Below are 22075 nucleotides of genomic sequence, written 5' to 3' on the forward strand. Positions count from 1 at the left end.
GTTATATCTTTTTAAGAATGGCTAAAGATCATTATCAATTCTATTGTATACACACAAAGAATTAAAAGGTAATTGTGATAGAAATACTTTATATTTACTGACATCAAAAAATTCAATTTATATATGTAAAGCATTGTTGCACGTACGTGTGCCTTTTGTCTGACTCAAAATTATGAGTCCTGTCATCCACAAATTATAAGGAAGAACATTAGTTAATCTGTACAAATAATAAACGTAACACTTAACTATGTTAGGTTGAAAAGATTATTTTTTGTCTTGTCTTGAAGAAAATATAGCCTCTTCTTTCAGCATATATATCACTAAGTTGTTGTGGAATAAAAGCGAGTCTTTTGTAAAAGTTGTACAATAATTAGATCAAGTTATATCTTTTTAAGAATGGCTAGCAGATAATTATCAATTCTATAGTTTACACACAAATAATTAAAAGCTGTACAATAATTAGATCAAGCTATATCTTTCTAAGAATGGCTAGCAGATAATTATCAATTCTATAGTTTACACACAAATAATTAATAGGTAATTATGATAGAAATACTTAATATTTACTGACATCCAAAAATTCAATTTATATATGTAAATCATTGTTGCACGTACATGTGCCTTTCGTCTGACTCAAAATTATGAGTCCCGTCATCTACAAATTATAAGGAAGAACATTAGTTAATCTGTACAAATAATAAACGTAACACTTAACTACGTTAGGTTGAAAAGATTATTTGACTGAAAGAAAATTTAAGGAATGGTAGAAAAAAATCTATTTAATAAGACCTTACAACAACAGATTTACAATTTATCAATAGTTTGTACCTGCCACCAAATCGGAGGAGCAAAAGACAACAAAACTCCTTTTTTATGGCAGAAAAAAGGGACAATATTTGACACAAGAAGGTATTCTAGAAGTGAAATGAAGTGGCAATATATTATGCATTTTATAAAGAATGCACAAAATATGAAAAGATTGTGAAACAATGGCTTTGGTAGCTAGTTGAAGCTCAGAGGAACAATCAGCCAAACGTGGAATTCAGTTACCAAAAATGAATAGACCTTTAATTAGGATTTGATTCAATGCAGCCAAAAAATCATTACTGCTACTGAACGTGTATTCAACTTTCATGTAATTGAAAGATTATTACTACTTGATATTTAATGAATTTGATTAGATGTTTTATTTTATTTTGATTTACAATAGGGACAAAACTGTAATCTAACTTTGAAGATAGGAACTTCCCACTTTTAATATAATATGATTGGGTTATTAATTAACGGAAAAGGGCCAAAAATACCCTCAAACTATTGAAAATGGTGCAAAAATACCCTCCATCCACCTTTCAGCCCCCAAATACCCTTATCATCCACCTATTGGGTCTAAAATACCCTTATCACCACCTATTGGGTCTAAAATACCCTTATCACTAACAGAATCTTTTCATTAAACACGTGTCATTTTTCTATTGGTTGGCTTATAAAATTAATTAAACTAATTAATTTTTGCAATATTGATTCGAGATAGTGCCCCCACCCCCATCGACCCCCCCCCGTGAAAAAAATATTTTTTTTGAAAAAAAGTTGACTTTTTTTTGCACCCCACCCATCCCCGCACCACCCCTCCCCCCCCCCAATGCAAAAAAATATTTTTGAAAAAAAAAAGTTTTGACGTTTTTTTTTGGGTTTTTTTAGCTGAGGGGACGGGCGTAGGGTGCGGGGTGGAAAAAAAAAGTCAACTTTTTTTTTTCGGTGGAAAGGGGGGCGTAGGGTGTGGGTTTGACCGGGGGGGGGTGCAAAAACCCAAAAAAAAACGTCAAAACTTTGTTTTTCAAAAATATTAATTTTTTTTGCGTCGGGGGTGGGGGGAGGTGTAGGGTGCGGGGTGGGGTGCAAAAAAAATATTGTTGCGCTTCTTAACTTCCTAGTAAAAAGGACAAGTACTGTAAAATGTCTTGATAAATTAAAATGTATAATGTAATTGAGTTACAAAAAAAAATATATCTCACCCTAAAAAACATGGTATATTTTCAACCAAAAATCTAAAAGGCACAAGTGTAGACTACAATTTTTTTTTTCGCACCCCACCCCGCACCCTACACCTCCCCCGCACCCCTACCCCCCTCCCCCCCCGACGTAAAAAAAATTAATATTTTTGAAAAAAAAAAGTTTTGACGTTTTTTGGGGTTTTTGCACCGCCCCCTCAAACCCCGCACCCTACGCCCCCCTCCCCTCCCGACCGAAAAAAAAGTTGACTTTTTTTTTTTACCCCGCACCCTCGCCCTCCCCCCAACCCCCAAACCCCGCACCCTACGCCTCCCCTCCCCTCCCAGCTAAAAAACCCAAAAAAAAACGTCAAAACTTTTTTTTTTCAAAAATATTAATTTTTTTTTGCGTCGGGGGGGGGGGGGGGGTAGGGGTGCGGGGGAGGGTGGTGCGGGGTGGGGTGCAAAAACAAGTCAACTTTTTTTCAAAAAAAAAAAAAAAAAAAAAAATTCACGGGGTGGGAGGGGGGTGGGGGGGGGGGGGAGGGGGGTGGGGGGCACTTGGGTTACCTGGTCAATTAGTTTAATTAATTTTATAAGCCAACCAATAGAAAAAATGCCACGTGTCTAATGAGAATACCGTTAGGAATAAGGGTATTTTAGACCCAATAGGTGGATGGTAAGGGTATTTGGGGGCTGAAAGGTGGATGGAGGGTATTTTTGCACCATTTTCAATAGTTCGAGGGTATTTTTGGCCCTTTTCCGATTAATTAATTTTCTACTGCTCTTTATATGAAAAAATAAAATATAATAATGCATGAAGTTTCTTTAGCACTTGTGAAATCTTTTTGTATTCCCGATCAAACTCATCTATAATGTTATTGGCTCTTTCACTTCTTGTCAGTTTCATACTTCTTCTAGGAGTAAGTAAATATGGACGATTATATATGAACTCTAAATAAGCATACCGTTAGAACAAATGAAGAGGCACTGTCTATATATCAGTTTTGTAATTTAATGAGTAGCAGTTTGCAAGGGCTAAAGGTCTACAATATTAAAGAAAACTCGGTTCCCCTAATGCTCCAACTCATATGATTGCAACTCTGAAATGCTTGGCGGGAGCTTTATCCTTGTCACATTTGTGTATGCTAAATTGAGATCAATGGAATTGGATTCAAGAGTTAGGATCCAAAGTATAGTTTACCTATGTAATTTTATGTTGTTTTTGTAGCTTTTGGTTGCTGTCGGGGTTAACTTTTTTACGCATAGCATCAGATGTTTATAAAATAATTCAATGAGCACTTATTTTCTTATTTTCTTTGCTAAGGTTCTTACTAGTCCAATAAAAACTACTGCTTTCATGGTTAACTAATTTTATTTTCTCCAATATTGAAATCCATATCAAAAGCGTTAATTTTCTCTCCTAGCTAAGATGTAGGACCTTGTTCCCTTTACTCCGATTAGTGGTACAAGAAAAGGAAAAAAAGATAGCTCTTTTATTTAGAATTGGAGAAGAAAGACAAATCAAAGTTCTAGGTAAGCAATTATCATCGTCATTGATGTTCGGCCTAAATTGCATATATTTACTCATTGTTGCCTCATATTTTAGTACTTTTAATTGTCTTTTGAGTATTAATTATGATAATTTATGCCTAACATTATATTTTCACAATGTAGGAAAAAAACGGTGTGAAACATGTAACAAATGGAAAAATAAGAGATGTGCCACATTGAATTAAAAGGAAAAGAAAAGAGAGAAGAGAGGAGACAAGAGTGGGAAACATAATTATTACGTTGTAATGATTAGTGCAAATGTGCAATTGAATTTTGAACAAGTAGTATTGGCAGCCAAAAACGAAGACCAACAACTGAAGACAAAGAAATTGGACCCGAGGTGGCGTTTTCCTGCATTACACAGTGCGAAGGAAAGGGATTTTCGGAATTAAAAGTCTTCCCAATTTGTTTTGGACTCAGTTATTTTATATCGGCCTTTTCCCACACCTATAAATAGTCCATAAGACAGGTTTTGACAGAACTTTGGATAGCTTGAAACCCTTAGTTCATAACTTTGGACCTAGAGAGAGCTTGGAGCCGCCGTGGAGGCCATAGTTACAGGGTTTTATCTTATCTTCTCTGTAATACTTATTTTGATATTTTTATTCGGATGATTTGTTGTTTTTCCTCCATGTCTATGTGGAGTTAAACTCTTTAGTTCTAGGGCTTTGACACAAATATGAAAGTTGACGTTTGATTATCGTTTCTATCTATTAAATTTTCATATTTTTGGGCTGCTTATTTATTCTTGTGCTTAATTGTTTGATTACTTGATCACTAATTAGACACTATCTGTGGTGCGTGAATTGGACTTGAGAAAGGGAGTTCACGTACGTAATAAGAATAAATAGAGTTTGTACGATTTAATCGTTTCGCTACTGAGGATATAGATATACCCTTTAGCCCTACTTAGTTTAATACAGAGAAATAAATGCGTTCTTGTTACCTCTGACGACCATAGAAATATAGGCGTTATAGTAGCATCTACAGGCTTGTGAGTAGTTCGAGAGAATATCATAAAGTTATAATTAACCTGTCAACTAGTAACCCATAGGTAGAACGATTTGAAGACTCAACTGGATTGTTAGTGGTCATAGCTCCAGATCTATCTCTTCTCCGATAAAAATTCGCTCTTTCTTGGTTGAAGTTCATTATTTGCTTTCTTTTATTTTTAGTTAGTTTACAAATATAATTTGGATTTTATTTCTTGTTTAGATAATTAGAATTAGTTTAATTTAGTAAATAGTTAATCATAAGTCCCTGTGGGTACGATATCTGGACTTTAAATCCTATATTACTTGTACGACCGCGTATACTTGCGTGTGCGTTTGGGAGCAACAGTCATATTATTACTTTGTTTAAAATTACGGAAAAGGCTCAAATATGTCATTGAACTATCAGAAATGGCTCATTTATTCCATTCATCAATAATTTGACTCATTTATATCATCTCCGTTATCAAAATGGCTCATCCATGCCATTTTTCATTAACGTCAGTTTTACAATGCCAGATATGACATGTGGCCTCCAATTAGAGGTCCACGTCGTTTAATTAAACCAGTACAAATTTAAACTAAAACCCGATCCATAAATTTGTGCTGGTTTAATTAAACCACGTGGACCGCTAATTGGAGGCCACGTGTCATATCACGGTATTGTAAAATCGCGTTAATGAAAATGGCATGGATGGCCATTTTAGCACGGTGATGGCATAAATGAGTCAAACTATTGGCAAGTGACATAAATAAGTCATTTCCGATAATTCGATGGCATATTTGAGCCTTTTCCGTTAAAATTATAATCACCAATTTCTATATGTCCCTTGAAAAACATAAGTGTGATCTAAATATATAATATTAGTTAATAAATTATGATGGCAAAATAGCAATTTATGCTATTTCACAATTTACTAAAGGCACCTGCACTCTTTAACCTTAAAATATTATTTTATTGACTATTATGTGATTTTAAAAGTTTCCACCGAATAACATGGGATATACGTGCAACACACGTATCCAAAACTAGTATAGTGAAAAGAAATGGCATTTCACTATAATCAAATGTTTGAGTACTATATGCACTTGTACTGCATTCGATACCGAAAGCATTAACACTAGAATGGTCTTGTAGTTTCACTCGGCAAACGCACTGCAATTGGACTTCTCACAGAGTGCCTATTAGAAGTCCACTTCAAGAATCCCTCAACTACAATGTCTGAGCTATTGGTTGTCTTGGAAAATGTCACTTGGTATGTTAACTTCTGCTTTAACTTGGAGAAATTTAGCTCCGAGGGTTCAACTTTCACGACAACTTCTTTTGGTAAAACAATCTCCACCTTGTAAGATGATGTAGCGTCACCAACGTTGGTCACGGTTACACTATATGTCTCGGGGAGTTGATCAAGTCTGAATATGGAAAAAGAAGGATAGTTTAATTGTGCTTCGGGATACTTTTCACCTCAGGAGCAATTCACCTTGCGTTGCAACGGAGTTACCTAGCGTCGATTTGTGTAGTTCAAACCACAGAAATAAGGTACATAATCCTCAAATGGAGTATCATAAATTAGTCCTGGATCATTTGCTCTCGATGGATTAACATGTCCAGCACCAATTGCAAAGATATCAGCAGGAAGGAGCTCTTCATCTAGTATTGGATTATTGGCAAGGTTTAATGTATCCGCGGTTGTCATCATTGCAGACTTAATAGCAGCAGGAGACCAATCAAGATGTGCGCTCTTCGAGCGGATTTGCACTCATACTAAGGTGAGGGCAAGACATTGAGGTGCTGATAGCATATTGAATGTGGATTTTGTGCTTTTGTTGTCATCCACGGAGGTAGGCCAGCGAGCAAGGATATTAACACCGGGACCAATTATGTCGGGTTTCAAGATGCCGGGACTAGCTTGCCTGGTCCCGCGAGAAGAAAATGAAGCAACCACGGGAGCATTTTTATCTCCGATTATCGTTCCTTGGGAACGTGATTGTAGAAACAGGGTTTGATGTTGAGTTCATATAGGCAAGAATTTTTTTTCCATCTGCAGCTGAAACATCCATTCTTTGGAAGAACATGAGCATCAGCTGATTTAGTGACATCGTAGAGTTGCTGGTTGATGATAATCATGCCAACACCTCCAACATCCTTCACGGCTTTACCTTTATCAATCCCTCGAACCCTACCGCCGTCCAAACATATGACTATCTTTCCTCTTATAGCAGGGTCAGTTAGTGACCCTTGTTTGCAATAAGGGGTTTGAAATTCATCACTTGCATTTCTTCCAGCATCAAATAGAGTGAAAAATGTTGCGTTGGAAATCTTTGGATGATAAGCAGATTCTCCTTCAAATTCCTCTCTATTTCCAAGCTTGACAGTAGCTTTTAGCTTTCTATCAAGCGTGCGGCTCCAAACTTGTGAGAATCCACGGGGCTGCATTTCCTACTGAGCCAAGCAAAGGACCTTCATTGCCTGCAGAGCAACTTACTAGAATACCTCTTTCTGTTGCACTGTATGCCCCAAGAGCAATTTCGTCATCATAGAAAGGTTTCGCACTTCCACCAAGGGATATTGAAAGTATATCTACACCATCTCTATAACTTAAAAATCCGTATCCCGGCTACGAAACATCACGCGAACAACCACCGTCAGAATTGCATACCTTATATATGGATATGTGGGCAAGAGGGGCAACACCAACTGCAGTGCCATTAGCATTCCCAAATACATTAGCACCTTTCACAAAGGCTCCTGCGGCTGTGCCCGCTGTGTGAGTACCATGTCCATTATCGTCTATCGGGGAACCATTGCCAAGTTGGTAAGACCTTGCTCCAATGAGCTTGTTGTTGCACTTGTTCGTGAAATTGGACTCACACCTTCCTTCCACCAAGCGAGCGGAGGGGCATCCCAACGTCGCTAAATGAAGGATGGTCGGGGAAAAATTCACACGTCTATAAATCCGATGATCACGCCTTTTCCATAATTGGAATCCATCCACAAGCCCATGTTGTGTTGCAAACCAAGAAAGCTTGGTGTATGAGTAGTGTGCAAGGACAATATCCTCTGAGGCTGTGCAAAACAAAGCCGGTTTCTTCTCCATTTCCTTCCTTGTGAAGGGCTGTTAATCTTTTCCGAAATCCTTTCATCACATTGTGATAGGAATAGATCATGCTAGCAGGCTCTTCATTTCCACTTGAGCTAATTGTTGTAGTTTTGGCAAAAAAGAAAGGTAATAGCTCTCTAAATCACATAGATGATGATTGAGTAGAAATTTGGCTTTGTGGGGATTCAACATGGACTATATAAGTCTCAATATCACTCTGAATACTAGGCCATGGAAAAGAACAAAAGATGAAAATAAGAAGGATTTTCAAGAACCCCATTGCTGCAAATGGGCATCTATACAAGAACTGAATGATGTATTTGGAAAGTGAATTTGATGAATTCCTCTGCTTTGGAGAAACTGTCTCCATATAGTGCTATTTTCTTGAACCATTCAAGTTCATGACTTTATTTTCCTCCACTAGCAAAATCAATCAAGACAGCTTAAGCATCTAATGGAAGGAGACTTTTTTGGTCATCACACGGTAAACTCACACAGTTAAATTTAATCGTGCACTTTATGTTAGAAAAACAGTTGTGGAAAAAGAACTACCATGTGGAGAAGAAAATTAAAAGTACTAAAGTTTAATGAAAAGAAAGGCCAGTAGAGTGAATGCGACTAGCTAAATTGAATTATATTCTATAAAGTGATTCTTTTTTGAAAAAAAAAAAAAAAAAAAAAAAAGGACTCCTCGAACAGTTTATCCAATGATGTCTTAGGACGAGGATAATTGTATATGGATACAGTAATGATACAGTAATATTCTTTCACAAGAGAAATGTTTAACTCCTATAAAACACGTAAAGCCTGTTTGGCCAAGATTCTAAAATAATTTATTTTGAAAAGTATTTTTTTCAAAAGTGCTTTTCAAAAAAGTACTTTTGGTGAAAAATAGTGTGTGTTTAAATTAATTCAAAAACTTCTTTAAACAATGAATTAGTGTTTAAATGAAACTTTAAAAAGTGTTTTTAAAGTGTATTTTTTTCAAAAGTGTTTTTGGGCAAAAAAATTTTTTTTTTAAGCTTCAAAAAGCACATTTTCAAAATTTATTTTTCCTACGAAAACAGTGAACTCTTACTTTTTTAAAAATAAGCACTTATTGAAAAAAATAAGTACTTTTTGGAGAAAAATAAACTTGGCCAATCAGGCTATTAGTCATAAAAAGTTGCAAATATTCTGTCCAAATGGAATTAACGACTCATAAGGTAGACAACTAGTTTGATGTTGAAGTGTAATTTTATCAAAATCATGAAGATATTTAAGATCCTTCTTCGAATAACTAACCTAAATAGCCATCTATTTCAAGCATTTAAACTAAAAATAGCTGAGGGATGTATAATACATGTATTTAATTCATGTATAATATGTGTATAACCGTATATAATCAATGCATTATGGTATAATGGTCTCTTTTTTCTTTTGGGGCACGATATATATAAAATTCTTCACTGGCATAAAGTATTGAGTTTTCACATCAATTTATTTGAATGGGAATGTATCTTTATATGGTCTTGAGCAATTGTCACCTCATGAGTTAGCTTTTGATTTGAGTTGCCATGGTATCAGAGTAAGTTCTGTTGGAAAATTTTATATAGTCCATACAAGATCGCAAGTACAGTCAAACCTTTATCTAATTGTCATTCGTTATAACAACATTTCACTATAACGACCTCATTTTCTCTGGAACCAATTTTTCATGTTATATTTTACTTTATATACAACGTTCTACCTAATAGTAGTGACATTCGTTATAACGGTACTCTTTTCTTTTTGTAAAATTACCTCTCTATAACAGTCAAACTCAAATATTGAGTAATAATATTTTGTAAGAAATATATTTTGCATACAAAATATGAAAATATTTAAGCTAATCATCATTAATGTCATGCGCATAGTAAATTTCAATTACGAATATCTAAAAGAAAAAATTTATACCCCAAATCCCCTCTCATAACACTAATCAAGCAAAGAATGCTACCACTTATATGGAGTTTGACGCAATACTTCCAATCCTTTAAACTTACACTGATGAAGAGATTATTGCACAAGTCATGGGAGTGGAAGGACAAGAGACAACAAATGCAGAAGGTGGCAACGAAAGTTCTAATGAACTAAAGAAAAGCCTCTACCTACTGCTACTTGGGGTGAGGTAGAAGAGTAAACTGTTAAGCTCTTAGACGTGAGCCGACACTATACGTATATTTCCGTTTCTGCTCTCAGAAAAATCTCAATTTGGCTCTTTAAAGAGTTGCTTGAATTAGACTTGGAGATATTTATATTGCTTGATAAAAATAAAAATAAGCTATTAGACATCCTTCAACGGAAATCTATTGAATTCCCTTTTGCTGAAAGTTTGAACAAAAATCTTCGTCAATTCAAACGATATATTATCACTACGAGTGTTCATCAAACTTGAAATATTAAAACTTTTAATTAATTTTAAATGTATATGTTCCTTAAATTTTAATTTTTTATCGGTACGGTACAACTAGTTATGAATTAAAGAGTAATTTATTAGTCTTTTCAATTTTTAATTAATGTTATGAAATCAGTTGAGATTTTAAAATTAACAAGTATTTATTTTCGTTTATAACATAAAAAGTATAGAAAAATAACTTTTTATGTACAGCTAAATGATATTTAAACATGAAATGCCAGTATACATATATAAGAGCACCTCACTATAGCAACCATGAAATTTTCGGACAAACGCTGCCATTAAGAGAGGTTTGACTATAAATCATTAGACAGAGATAAAAAATCTAGAGGATTAGTAAGGACATTTACCTTGATCCATTGTAAGAATCGATGGATTTAATAACTTGATCTTTAAGTTTTGTTACTTTTTTTGTATTTTCTCAAAATCAACAGAAAAGAAAAAGGGGCACATTAGCCATACAAGAACACCACTAGGAATCAAATGGTCTAATGGATCTCAAAATCAAAAGTCAATCTTGCAGTTCACACAAATTCACCAAACTTTACTTTTTAATTATTTGAATTAGTATTGGATTTCTAAATATATACATATTTTAAATCCGTATATGTTTATTGGTTTTTTTTTTTTTTGGTTTAACACCAAATCAAACCAAATGTTATCGGTTTTTGAAAATTTAAAACTAAATCAAACCAAACAGAGCCGGTTTTCGGTTTATTAAGTCGGTTTGACTTGATTTGCCGATTCAGATCGGTTTTTCGGTTTTATTTGAACACCCCTAGTCACAACCCAATAGCAACATAGCTTTCCCTAGTTCTTGTTTTTGTGGAAAATACAACTAAGGTAAAGTTGGTTAATTTAATTTCTTTGCAAGACAAACTTGTACATAGGTGATGTTACATTGGTCCCCTTTAATTGTGGAAGCTGGACATGGTCAGTGACATGTATCGTTGGCATGCCCTACTTCCTACAAAATTCAATACTTGGCTACAGATTTCTCAGTTGGGCACAATATTTTAAAAAGTGTCCCTCTCAATTAAATACAACGTCTTTTCTAGGAAACTCATAGGGTTGTCTATATTAGTTTCCTTGATTAATAAATCCAGTGTCACGTCCTAATTACTTTTTGAAGCCACCAAAGACTTGACTTTCTTTTTAGGAATACTAGAACTTTTGGTCCCTCACTAATTGATAAATTTTTATTTTAATCCTTGGGATATTCAATAAAATAGATATAATCTTTAATTAATTGAAATATATGTTTTGGTCCCTTTTCGTAAAAGATATGTTATATTTGTAATATTTTTACAATTATATTAGTGTCGAATACAATTAAAGTAATAGTACAAGCTTAACAAATAGCACATAAGTAATTAAGTGATGAAACAATTGGTAACTATGGTAAATTTTGAATATTCACAAGCAAAGGGATCGAAAGTGCACATTTCACAAAGACTAAGATCAAAATTTGCCAACAATTGGGGGACCAAAAGTATTGTTAACCCTTCTTTATATATTTTGGCTTTGTTTATCAATGACGAAGTCTGAATTTTCATTAAAAAGAGTCAAAATATAAATAATTAAATATATGAAGAAATTATTTATCTGCACTATACAATTTTCCAACGAAGGGGTGTCAACCACAAGGGTGGATCCACCACGCATCAAATTACTTTTTGTAGTCCACTGAGCTGATTAATTTCGTATTCATCGCATAGTGTCCACTAAAGACTTCATTGGAGCTTCTACATAAACTGCGTTGTCCTTAAACTATTTAACTTACTTTTCTTTTCTTCTCCACTTACAAATTTAAATTTTAGGCTTCGATAGAAAGGAGTTGTTCACTTGTTTTGCTCATTACACGTCAAACTCGCTAAGAAACTTTTTGAATTATTTACATTGTTGTATTATTGTGTGGGAAAAGAAGAACCATGATTGGAAGAAAAATTGAATTATTCACATTGTTGTATTATTGTGTGGGAAAAGAAGAACCATAATTGCAAGAAAAAGTACTACGTAAGAGACAAGGAAAAAGAAAATGACATATCACAGTTTGAATGAGCAACGCGGAGTCCGATCGGAATTTTACACAAATAGCCGGTTGAATTCATTGTTTACGTTTTCTAACTAGTACTAGTATGCATATATATGTGTGTGTATATATATATATATATATATATATATTTTATACACTTATCGACTATTTTTATTTTAAGCAATTAAGTAGGCGGCTATTTGAGTTGATTCTTTTTTTCCTTGACACAACCCCTTCTCTGATCCCCCCGCATCCCATATAATTGGGCCGGGCTGAGTTTTATCGGGCTAACTCAGGCTGTAATCGGATTAATCCGGCCTAGTATATACCCATAACTCGGACTAAAACATGTGTGCTGTACTGGGTCATGGTTGTGGATTGAGCTTAATTTACTTTTTTCCAAAGAAGAGGATTAATGTTTAATTACATTTATTTAGAAATTTTGTATTTATATAGTTTGAGGCGGAAATGGTAGATTAATGCTATATCTGCCTGAATTAGAATATTGTCTAATTGAACTATTGTCTATAAATTGATTTATCTTAAAGACCATTGTGTTTTTTTTTTTTCCGGTCCATTGCCTATAAATTGGTTTATCTTAAAGGCCATTCTTTTTTGTCCGATAAAATAAAAGGAAGAATGGTCTCTAAGATAAATCAGTTTATAGACAATAGAACTCGAAACTTATACTTTTTCCCAATGCTGGAGGTGTGAATATAGTCCCGCATTAGTAGTTAGTGAAATTCTTTTTTTTTTTTTTATATATATATAAAGTGAAGGGATACTTTGTTATAATATGAGACATTTTAGGGAAAACTGTTTAAGCCTAGCTCAGCGATCATAAAATCCAATACTTATTTTATCTGATGATATTTATTGGGAGGACTGATATTTCTCAACTTAAGTATTAGGAATGACTATATTTGGATTCAACGAGTATCTTTTAGAACTAGCAAGTGACCTTTTGACTGAAATATGAAGACAATAACAGGATTCCCTAACAGGCTAAACTACATATTAATTTCAAAATTAAATTTGCACAATTTTACGAATTTCCCCTTCTTTTGGGACAAGTAGCACATTAATTAAGTTGTTCACACTTGTAAAGGCACTAATGAATAATGGACCATATACAATTAGTAACAATGCTTTCCCTAGTTCTTCTTCTCGGATTTTTTTAGACGTCGAAAATCAAAACAAATTTATGATTTTATACTAAAATTATTTAGAGTAAAAACAAATTTATTTACACACATGACACCTATGTGGACTATGTGGACTCGATAAGGAGTCCTAATCACCCATCCGTTAGTGATAAGGGCATTTTAACAAGTATGTTGACGGAGGGGCATATTTGATCGCTCATCCCTAACGAGGGAAATTTTAATTCATAGACAATACTTGGAGGGTAAATTTGACCCTTTTCCCGTTTTTAAATTGCTCTGCTCATTACAAATCAAACTCACAATGAAACTTTTTGAGTTATTTGCATTGAAGTAAACCTGTCAATTGGGTCGGGTCGGCCCAGGCCCGGCCCACCTAATCCGGCCCAAAACGAAACCCGGTAAGAGGGATTGTGGGCTGGGCTAGTGGAAAAATTTAGGGGGCTGGACCGGACATGCCATGTTTCCCGGTAGCCCGGCCCACCAATATTTTTTTTTTAATTAATAAAGGTGATTTTTACTAGGTGCAACACATTTATAGGGTTTAGTAACACAAATGGCACATTTATATATATTAACACATTTATAATTCTGCATTGATTTGATAATTAAATGAGATACCACCGAATCTAGGATTTCATATTTTATTCCTTTTTTCAACGTACACTAATTATTCTCTTTGTATGTTTATTTTAAGAATAATTAATTAATGTAAAGTAGATATATTATTGATTTATTTGTTCACTTAAAAGCTAATAAATATTATACTATGCTTAATATATATTGCTACTATATACCCCTACCCGGCAGGGCCGCCCGTACACCCTTTCCCCTCCTCAAGCCCAGCCCCTTAACTATGGCCCGGCCCGGAATCGGCCCCCACGTGGGTCGCATTTACATGGCCCGGCCCGTTTGACAAGCTTACATTGAAGTAACTAGCAAACTATGCCAGTGCGATGCACGGGGCCCAACATGATTAATTTGGTTACTTACTTTAGGGATTAATAGCGAGATTTCGAATCAATTTATTAGCCTTATGGTATAGCTTAGTATCGAGGATGAGACCAAAGAACTGTATTTGTTTATAAACTCTCCTGGGGGCTAGGTATATGCAATTTATGCAACCAGATGTTCATACAGTATGCATGGGATTAGCCGCTTCAATGAGATCTTTTATCCTGGTCGGAGGAGAAATTACCAAACGTCTAGCAATTCCCTTACGCTTGGCGCCAATGAGGTTTTTATTTGAGAGAAAAAAGAAGACTATGCCTTCGCCATATGAATACAAAGTAATAATAGCATGACACTTCGAATTCGATATGAGAAATTTTTGTATTTTATTTTTTTCAAAATATTAGATTTTGTATCGAGAGAGTAGTATGAGATAAGGGGCATTTCCGATTTGCTCTTATCTATCGGGAGTTCAGTTCAGCGTCACAAACTTTTTTGTTTTCGTGCCGGAGAGTTCTTAACAATATTTATGTTATGAAAGAGTACAAAAAAAAAGGATTTTTTCCTTATTTGATAGGATTAAAAAGAAACTTTGGGATTCTTTGAATCACAGACAAAAAAAAAAAAAAAAAAATAAACATATTTATGGTTTGTATATTTTGCAAAGGATACCATGATTCTCCGTAGTGAGTCTCCATATTTTGTTTCTTTTCCTCTTATTTGCCCCCTTAATTTCTCATTTGTTGTTAAAATTTGTCTTATTTTGATTATGTCCGTCTCTTTTTATAATTAGTAAGTTGACAATTCAAATATCCTACATGTCAAATTTATAATCACAAGATTCAAAAGTCTATTTTTATTTCTTAAACTCCGTGTCTAGTCAAACTTAGACACTTAAATTGAGACAGAGGGAGTGTATGCCAGATGAAGGAAATGAAAGGACAATTGAGATACTGCGGACACATGGGGACCTAAAAATTAAAACACAAGAGGTAGAATTAATGTTAAACACCAAAATATACATGTTAGTCCCTGCTAAGAGTACAATTGCATATGCTTTCTATAATACAGTCATAAAATGAAGTGTAGAAGTAAAGAAATATGATAATGTAAAAGTGGAATACACGTGTACAGGTGGCAAACCAAGTAGTAGTACTTGTTAAATGAAGTGGACCCACAACTGAAAATAAAGGAAAGAAACCAAGTATAATTGAAATAAGTTCAAATTTAGTGTACAACTCAGACAACTTTTAGTACAATTTGTTGTTGTTATGTTAGTCCCACTTGGATACTTATATATATTAGAAATATTGTGTGGAAAAAGAAGAACCATGATTGAAGGAAAAAGTACTACGTAAAAGATAAGGAAAAGAAAAAGATTATAGTCAAGAAGGAAATTGTCAAGAATGTTGAGAATGGATATGATATGTCAAATGTACCCTTTGTAGAGATAAGTAGTCAAATTAATACTCTAAAGTAAAAAGTAAAGTAGATGTACTACGTGTCAGCTAAAAGTAGGAGTCCGGAACCTAAGTGCTGTTGACACCCAATTTTGTCCCGCCTTCCCTAAATACTTATTTACATTTCTAGTATTTTCAGCAATTTAAGAAATAATTATTTATATTTTTACTGTAATTATTAGCTTCTATTAATGTCTGCGTTTTATTATTTTGTTGCAGTCACTAGTTGTTATTATTTTGTTACCACAATTATTATTATCATTATTATTATTATTATTGTTGTTATTATTATTATTATTATTATTATTATTATTATTATTATTATTATTATTATTTTATTACCGGTATTATCATAATTTGCATTATAAACATTTCAACATTTTTACCATCTTATACGCATCGCATTTATTTCGCACAGTTAAGTACTGGTGTTTATTTACTGTTAACTTTCAAAATATTATTGCACAGCTATTACGGCATCATATAATTTATTTTCTCCGAGCACTGATAAATACATACTTTTATAATAGGTAATATTCTTAATTAAAATAGATCTCTCATTTAAATTTAGAAGACCAATTATTTCTTTCATTCAGCCCACATTCTTAATTCATCAACCCAATCCTATGAGGCCAACTTGCTACCCATTAATAACCAACCCACATTTTTAATTCATCCAGCCCACATTTTAATTCACTCAAATTGACAATGCCCCACACTCTAAATTCATTAGCCCATTATTTTAACCCATAACCCGGTCCACTACCCACTACCCGGACCCGACCCGTTCAAAATAAAGGAAACCACTAGGGTTTCCACTCCCTTCATCCGCCGCACCCCCCTCTTTCTCTTTCCTCTTCCTCTCTCTTCGCGTTCGTCTCTCTCTCTTCTTCATCAACAAAAACGGCGAATTCACAGAGTACTTTCGCGAATCCAGGCCTCGCATGGCCATTTCGGGGAAAGGCATTTAATGACTCGTCCTTTCCCCATCAGATTCCAACCAAGGTAAATTCGTCGTCTTCTTTCTTTTTTCTGTTTTTGATCTGAAACGATTTTAATGGATTTTGGTCCTTTGTGAGTTGAAATCCATCTCCTTTATCAGTTCCTTTTTTTTATTATTTTCGGGTACAAAAGTTTTAATGGGTTTTTGTTTGCTTGTCTCTTTTCTGATCAAGCGCCTGAAATGCCAACAAAATCCGAACGTTTGTATCAGGGTTGGGGTGTTGTTGACCAAAAACCCCGCCCAAAATTTCGAAACCCAGCCAAACCCTAGCTACTTTCTATAAATAGCGGCTTATGAACTGGTTCGAGAGGGATTTTTTAGCTGCAAAACTCCCGAAAATATAAGCCTTTGGGTCGCAGAAATTTCCTAAAAAAAAAAAAAAAAAGTTCTGGAATCGTAAAATACCCTTTAAAGATACTAGTTTTAATTTTTATTTGATATCGTCTCAAGAAGAAACAACAAAAATACTAAATCCGTTCTGTTTTCTGCCTTGAGTATTTGTTCTGATCCGAGTGGATACGAACTCGGAGAATTCGAAGTGTTTCGAGGTATATCGGAAGCTCGAGCCTCACTTCGCTGCACCCGAAGAAGGTCAGTAAACATCCCTTTTTATTCATTTATGAGCGAATTAAGTATTTCTGTTTGTGTTATATGTTTTATGTGCTTTACATGTTTGTTAGTTAGATAGTTTGATAATGTTAATGGATGTTATTCCAGTTCTGTTTAGATTAGGCTGGTGTAATCTCAGCATATAAATAAAATTAGTTAGTTAATCTTAATGTGTGTTAGTGTTAGTCCTGTCTTAATTTATTCACCTATGTTAGCATGTAGAAGTTGAGTCCAGTGGCCAGAATGTGATCCTCACATTGATTTGTATGTTAATTTGGTGGTTTAACCAAACAGTTTAACACTCTATGCCTAAAGTTCTTGTTTATCTTAGCATGAAATTAGACATGATCTTTTGCCGTAAGTTATAATCAACATATAAAGAATGGATTAGAGAAAGACTTATTTTGGGTATTGGGTTTGGAAAAGTTGCGAGTAACTTAAAGTGGCATGCCATATGACTCGTTTATGATTAGTGAGATAAATGGTATCTTTGTGTCTTGTATGACCTTTTGGATCGTTTTTACAAGATTATGACACTTAAACTCGATTACGCCGTGTTCATAGCTGGTCTTTTGTGTTGTGATCTGAATGGGGTCATCTGTGGAAGTATGTGTCTTCTTTTTCCCACATGGTTGGTTAACTGAAACATAGAAATCTGAAGAACATATTATGAACCCCTGGTTTCAAGTCTAAGTGTCCCTCATACGGTGTACTTGCCGCTAGTTTAATTTGTACCGGTCATTCGCTTAATTTGAATCAATAATCTTGGTCTGTAGCTTGTGGTGTGGTTAGCTGCCTAATTCTGTCTAAACCTGTCTGAACATGCCTGAAATGGCTTTTAAATAACATTATTTAACTCTGCCTGAGTGTCTTAGACTGTTAACGAATCTATTTTGGTTTATCTTAATCTGATCCTAAAGATGTGTTAGCTTGTTGGTCGGGTGTCTTTGTTCTAAAGGAATTTAATTTGTGTTAAGAGGTAACTAAAAAGTGAGCTAAGATGTTATGCTATTTCTCCAAATAATCACGTTACTTAAATGACATTAGGCATTGCTAATAAGACCATTAGAGGACTTGCACAAAACTGGTTAATAGCTCAGGGTCATTAAGTGGTATCATTCAGTTATAAGACCGAATATAGCTTTGACGATGTAGGCTCCATGATACATGTAATCGGGGAATTAGCGATTTTAAGGCTTAAAGTAATACGGCAAGCCAAATGTTATAAGTGTCCGGTTTTGTTAGCACCTCTAGATTAGTTTTGATCACCTAAGCATATAGTGAATTTGGCATGACTATTGTTGCACTTTAGAACCTGATCCTTTAGGCAGAAAGTTAATACTTTGTTGAAGATTTAATTGTATGAAAGTCCTAGACAGTATGAATATTAAGTATAAGTTTGTAGAATGAGATTCCTTTCAAAGTTACCTTCTCTCTATTCAACCATAAAAGTATGTGAATGAAAGGACTCGATTAAATATGCAGTGGGTGGGACTGATAATGGAACAATAGAATAAAATTGATTTGACACTAAAGTATGCCATGTTTGTCTTAAGTTGAATCACCCTGCAAATGTTATTAGCCCTTGCTGTTGCTGTTGAGTTGAACGGTGTTGCTGAGCCGCCGATGTGTTGCTAAGTCGGCTCAGCAATTGATCTGTGCACTTTTCGAACTTAGGTCCCAGTTCTCTTTTCTTTAGTCATGTACGAGTAACATATACAAAATGTCCCATTTGTACATCTTTTATAAAATGTCCTATTTGTATATTTGTATATGAATAGGTCCCAGTTCCCTCTTCTTTATATTTTTTGCATGTTTAACATTATCCGTTGATCGTATACTAATCCTTTTCCTTTTCCTTTCATTTTATGCATGACCACCGCGTGCGAGTCCGAGGGACTCATCTTCCGCCCTCGATGTTGGTAGAAAACCCAACATAATCTCTCTCGGGTCATCTCTGTCCAGCCCAGTCCGCAGCAAAAAAAATAATGGAAAACATAAATTCTGGGCTAAAAGCCCAATAGCAGCAGATCAGCAATCCCAAATGGGCTGAGCCCATTTAATATCATTTGCTCTTTTATTTCATTTTATGCATTTGATTTGTATTTGTGCAACTAACACTTTACTTTGTTTATTTCCTTAGTTAGAATGAACCTTAGCAAAAATTAGTGGGGCTTAGTCTTAGTAATGGGTAGTAAACTAACAATTAATCCCGTAGGTTTCATTCTTTTTCTTTATATTTTACGATAAATTATTTATAATACTTATAATATTTTTTTCGAATAATTGACCTTCAAAATAGCATGATTACATATTTTTGAATCAAAAGAATTATGTTTCATTCCACTATCTTAAATTTCAGAACATCCCTAATATGCAAATACTAATCCAAGTATACTTTACGACATTTAGGATAAATCTGATCATACATATTTTAGCCGAATATAGTTAAATAAAAATAATAAAAGAGAAAGAAACTTATGCCCTTTACAACACATTTTAAAGTAATAAGTCTAGATTTTCTACATTACTATATTCATATAATATAATTTTATTCCAAATTTTTAAACTCGCTAAGATTTCTTCTAAAAGGTTTCTATTTCTATGCAAGCCATTATATTTTGTAAACTTTAGTTTAAATGGCATTATTATTCAAAACTTTAGCAATATTTATAAGTTTATGGCATTTGAAATTTCCTTTTTATGCAAGATTATTATATTTGGTATAAGCTTTACTTCAAATAGCATTTTTTAAAGCTTTAGCAATATTTATGAAATATTATAGCATCATTACATTCTTTAAAATCTTAATAACCTTTATAAGTCTTATTAGCCTTTAAAGTTCTTTCCACGAATTATTATTTTCTTTAAGTCTTATTTTAGCTAATATTATTTTCCTTCGAACTTTAGGGATATTTGTAAGCTATTTTCTTAAAATTTAACACTATATTTAGTCTAAATTAATTAACCTAAGTTTGGCCGGATATCCGTAGTTACGGATCCTAGAGGATGCCTAACCCCTTCCCTTTAGGAGAATTAGAACCCTTACCTAGAATTGAACTTAAGCAGACCATTAACGGAGGTTTAGTTAGGCTTTACCTTAGTTAAGAAAATAGGTGCCCTAATTCACCTTAAAATCAATTAGGTGGCGACTCCTTAAAATAAGCAAAATAGGAATCTCCAATATGTTGTACTCTAACTTAACCCGTTTAAATGGGGTATAACAAGTGCCCCTAACAAAAAGTCAAATGAACCAAACTACCCTCCCCCCCCCTGCCCTAGCCCCCTCCCCTAAAAAAAAAGAGTATAAAAGTACCCTTAACGCAGCAATTTGCTGCGTTAAGGGACCAATATGCTACTCCTTTAACGCAACAAATTGTTGCGTTAAAGGACAACCACAAAAACCCATTGGGTTCCACCACCAGTCCCCCACTTGACCATAAAAAATTTCCAAAACCACCATTAAAGGACGAAAAGCTCGGGTCCCACCTCAAAAAAACACCGTTTTCGATTCAAATTTCGTTTGGAAAGTAAAGATTCTCGGTATATTCAAGTTAAGGAATAAGATTCGAAGGTTGAATTTAGGTAAAAAGCAACGTACAACTCAATTCAAACAACCCTACAACAAGCTTCGATCAAGGTATTTTACTATAAACTTTCTAATTATTTTGTTAAATACAATATAATCCTAAGCATGATTAACATTTCATAGTCTCGAATTTCGAAAAATGGATTGTATTTTTGCATTTATTGCTCATTTTCCACTGGGCATTTTCGAACTGCCAGTGTTATTTTATTTTTATTTTTGTCCTGTTAATTTATTATTTGTTAATTGATTATGAATTTTTTTATTAATTGTTAATTGTTTAATTAGAAAAAAAATATAGTAATCTCCTATTATTTGTTAATTATGTCATTGTTAAATTATTTATTTGTGAAATTATTTATCCTATTGTGACTTTGTGACTGCAAGGCCTTCATATTAAGCCTTCAAGAAATATCTCAAAACATGTATAATATGTGTATAATTAATAAGTATACTTTATTGAGCCTTCAAGAAATATCCCAAACATGTATAATACGTATTTAATAATTGTATAATATGTGTATAATTAGTATGTATACGTTAATTATACATTTATTAAACGTAAATTATACAACAATGATATATTTTATAAACACATACTATACGGATAATACTCTATACAACAATGATACAATTTCTATACGTATGATGCATTTATAAACGCATACTATACGGATAATACTCTATACAACAATGATACAATTTCTATACGTATGATGCATTTTCTATACATATGCAGTATTGATACATATTATATACAACAATGATACAGTTTCTATATAGATGCAGGAATTAGTTGAGAAAAGGCCACGAAATGGAATTATTAAAAAAGGCTAAAAGATGTCTTTTTAATTTCTTGGGCCATCCGGTTGTCAATAATTTGGGCCGGATGACTACTTTTGTCCTTTTCCCTTCCTAATATTCAATCCAGAAACTTCAAAATTGTTGGATCAATCTTATCGTTCGTACTACAGCCCATTTTAAGAGTTCTAATAGTAGGATTTGCATCAGTAGCCCATTTTACATATATGAGTCTTTCTAAAGTATTTAACTTCTGGCTAATGTTGAAATAATTCAGACATGCGTTGCTGCCCTTCCTCCGCTTCTTTTTCTCGTGAATTGTAAATAGCAAAATCACAACATTAATAAGACATAAGGGATCCATTTTGGCTTGGCTCTTTCGAAGTATAGGAACA

General features: G+C 33.9%; 1 protein-coding gene and 1 pseudogene across 2 annotated transcripts in view; one reads left to right on the plus strand and one right to left on the minus strand.

The window, feature by feature from the left end:
* The window catches only part of LOC132043753 (subtilisin-like protease), a 61360-nt pseudogene extending 53077 nt beyond the window's left edge, over window positions 1-8283 (minus strand).
* Window positions 1-22075, plus strand: part of LOC132043754 (copper chaperone for superoxide dismutase, chloroplastic/cytosolic) — a 63591-nt gene that overhangs the window by 7953 nt on the left and 33563 nt on the right. The gene's annotated exons all lie outside the window — the stretch shown is intronic.

Source organism: Lycium ferocissimum, unplaced genomic scaffold (assembly GCF_029784015.1).
Source record: "Lycium ferocissimum isolate CSIRO_LF1 unplaced genomic scaffold, AGI_CSIRO_Lferr_CH_V1 ctg285, whole genome shotgun sequence".
Lineage (NCBI taxonomy): Eukaryota > Viridiplantae > Streptophyta > Magnoliopsida > Solanales > Solanaceae > Lycium > Lycium ferocissimum.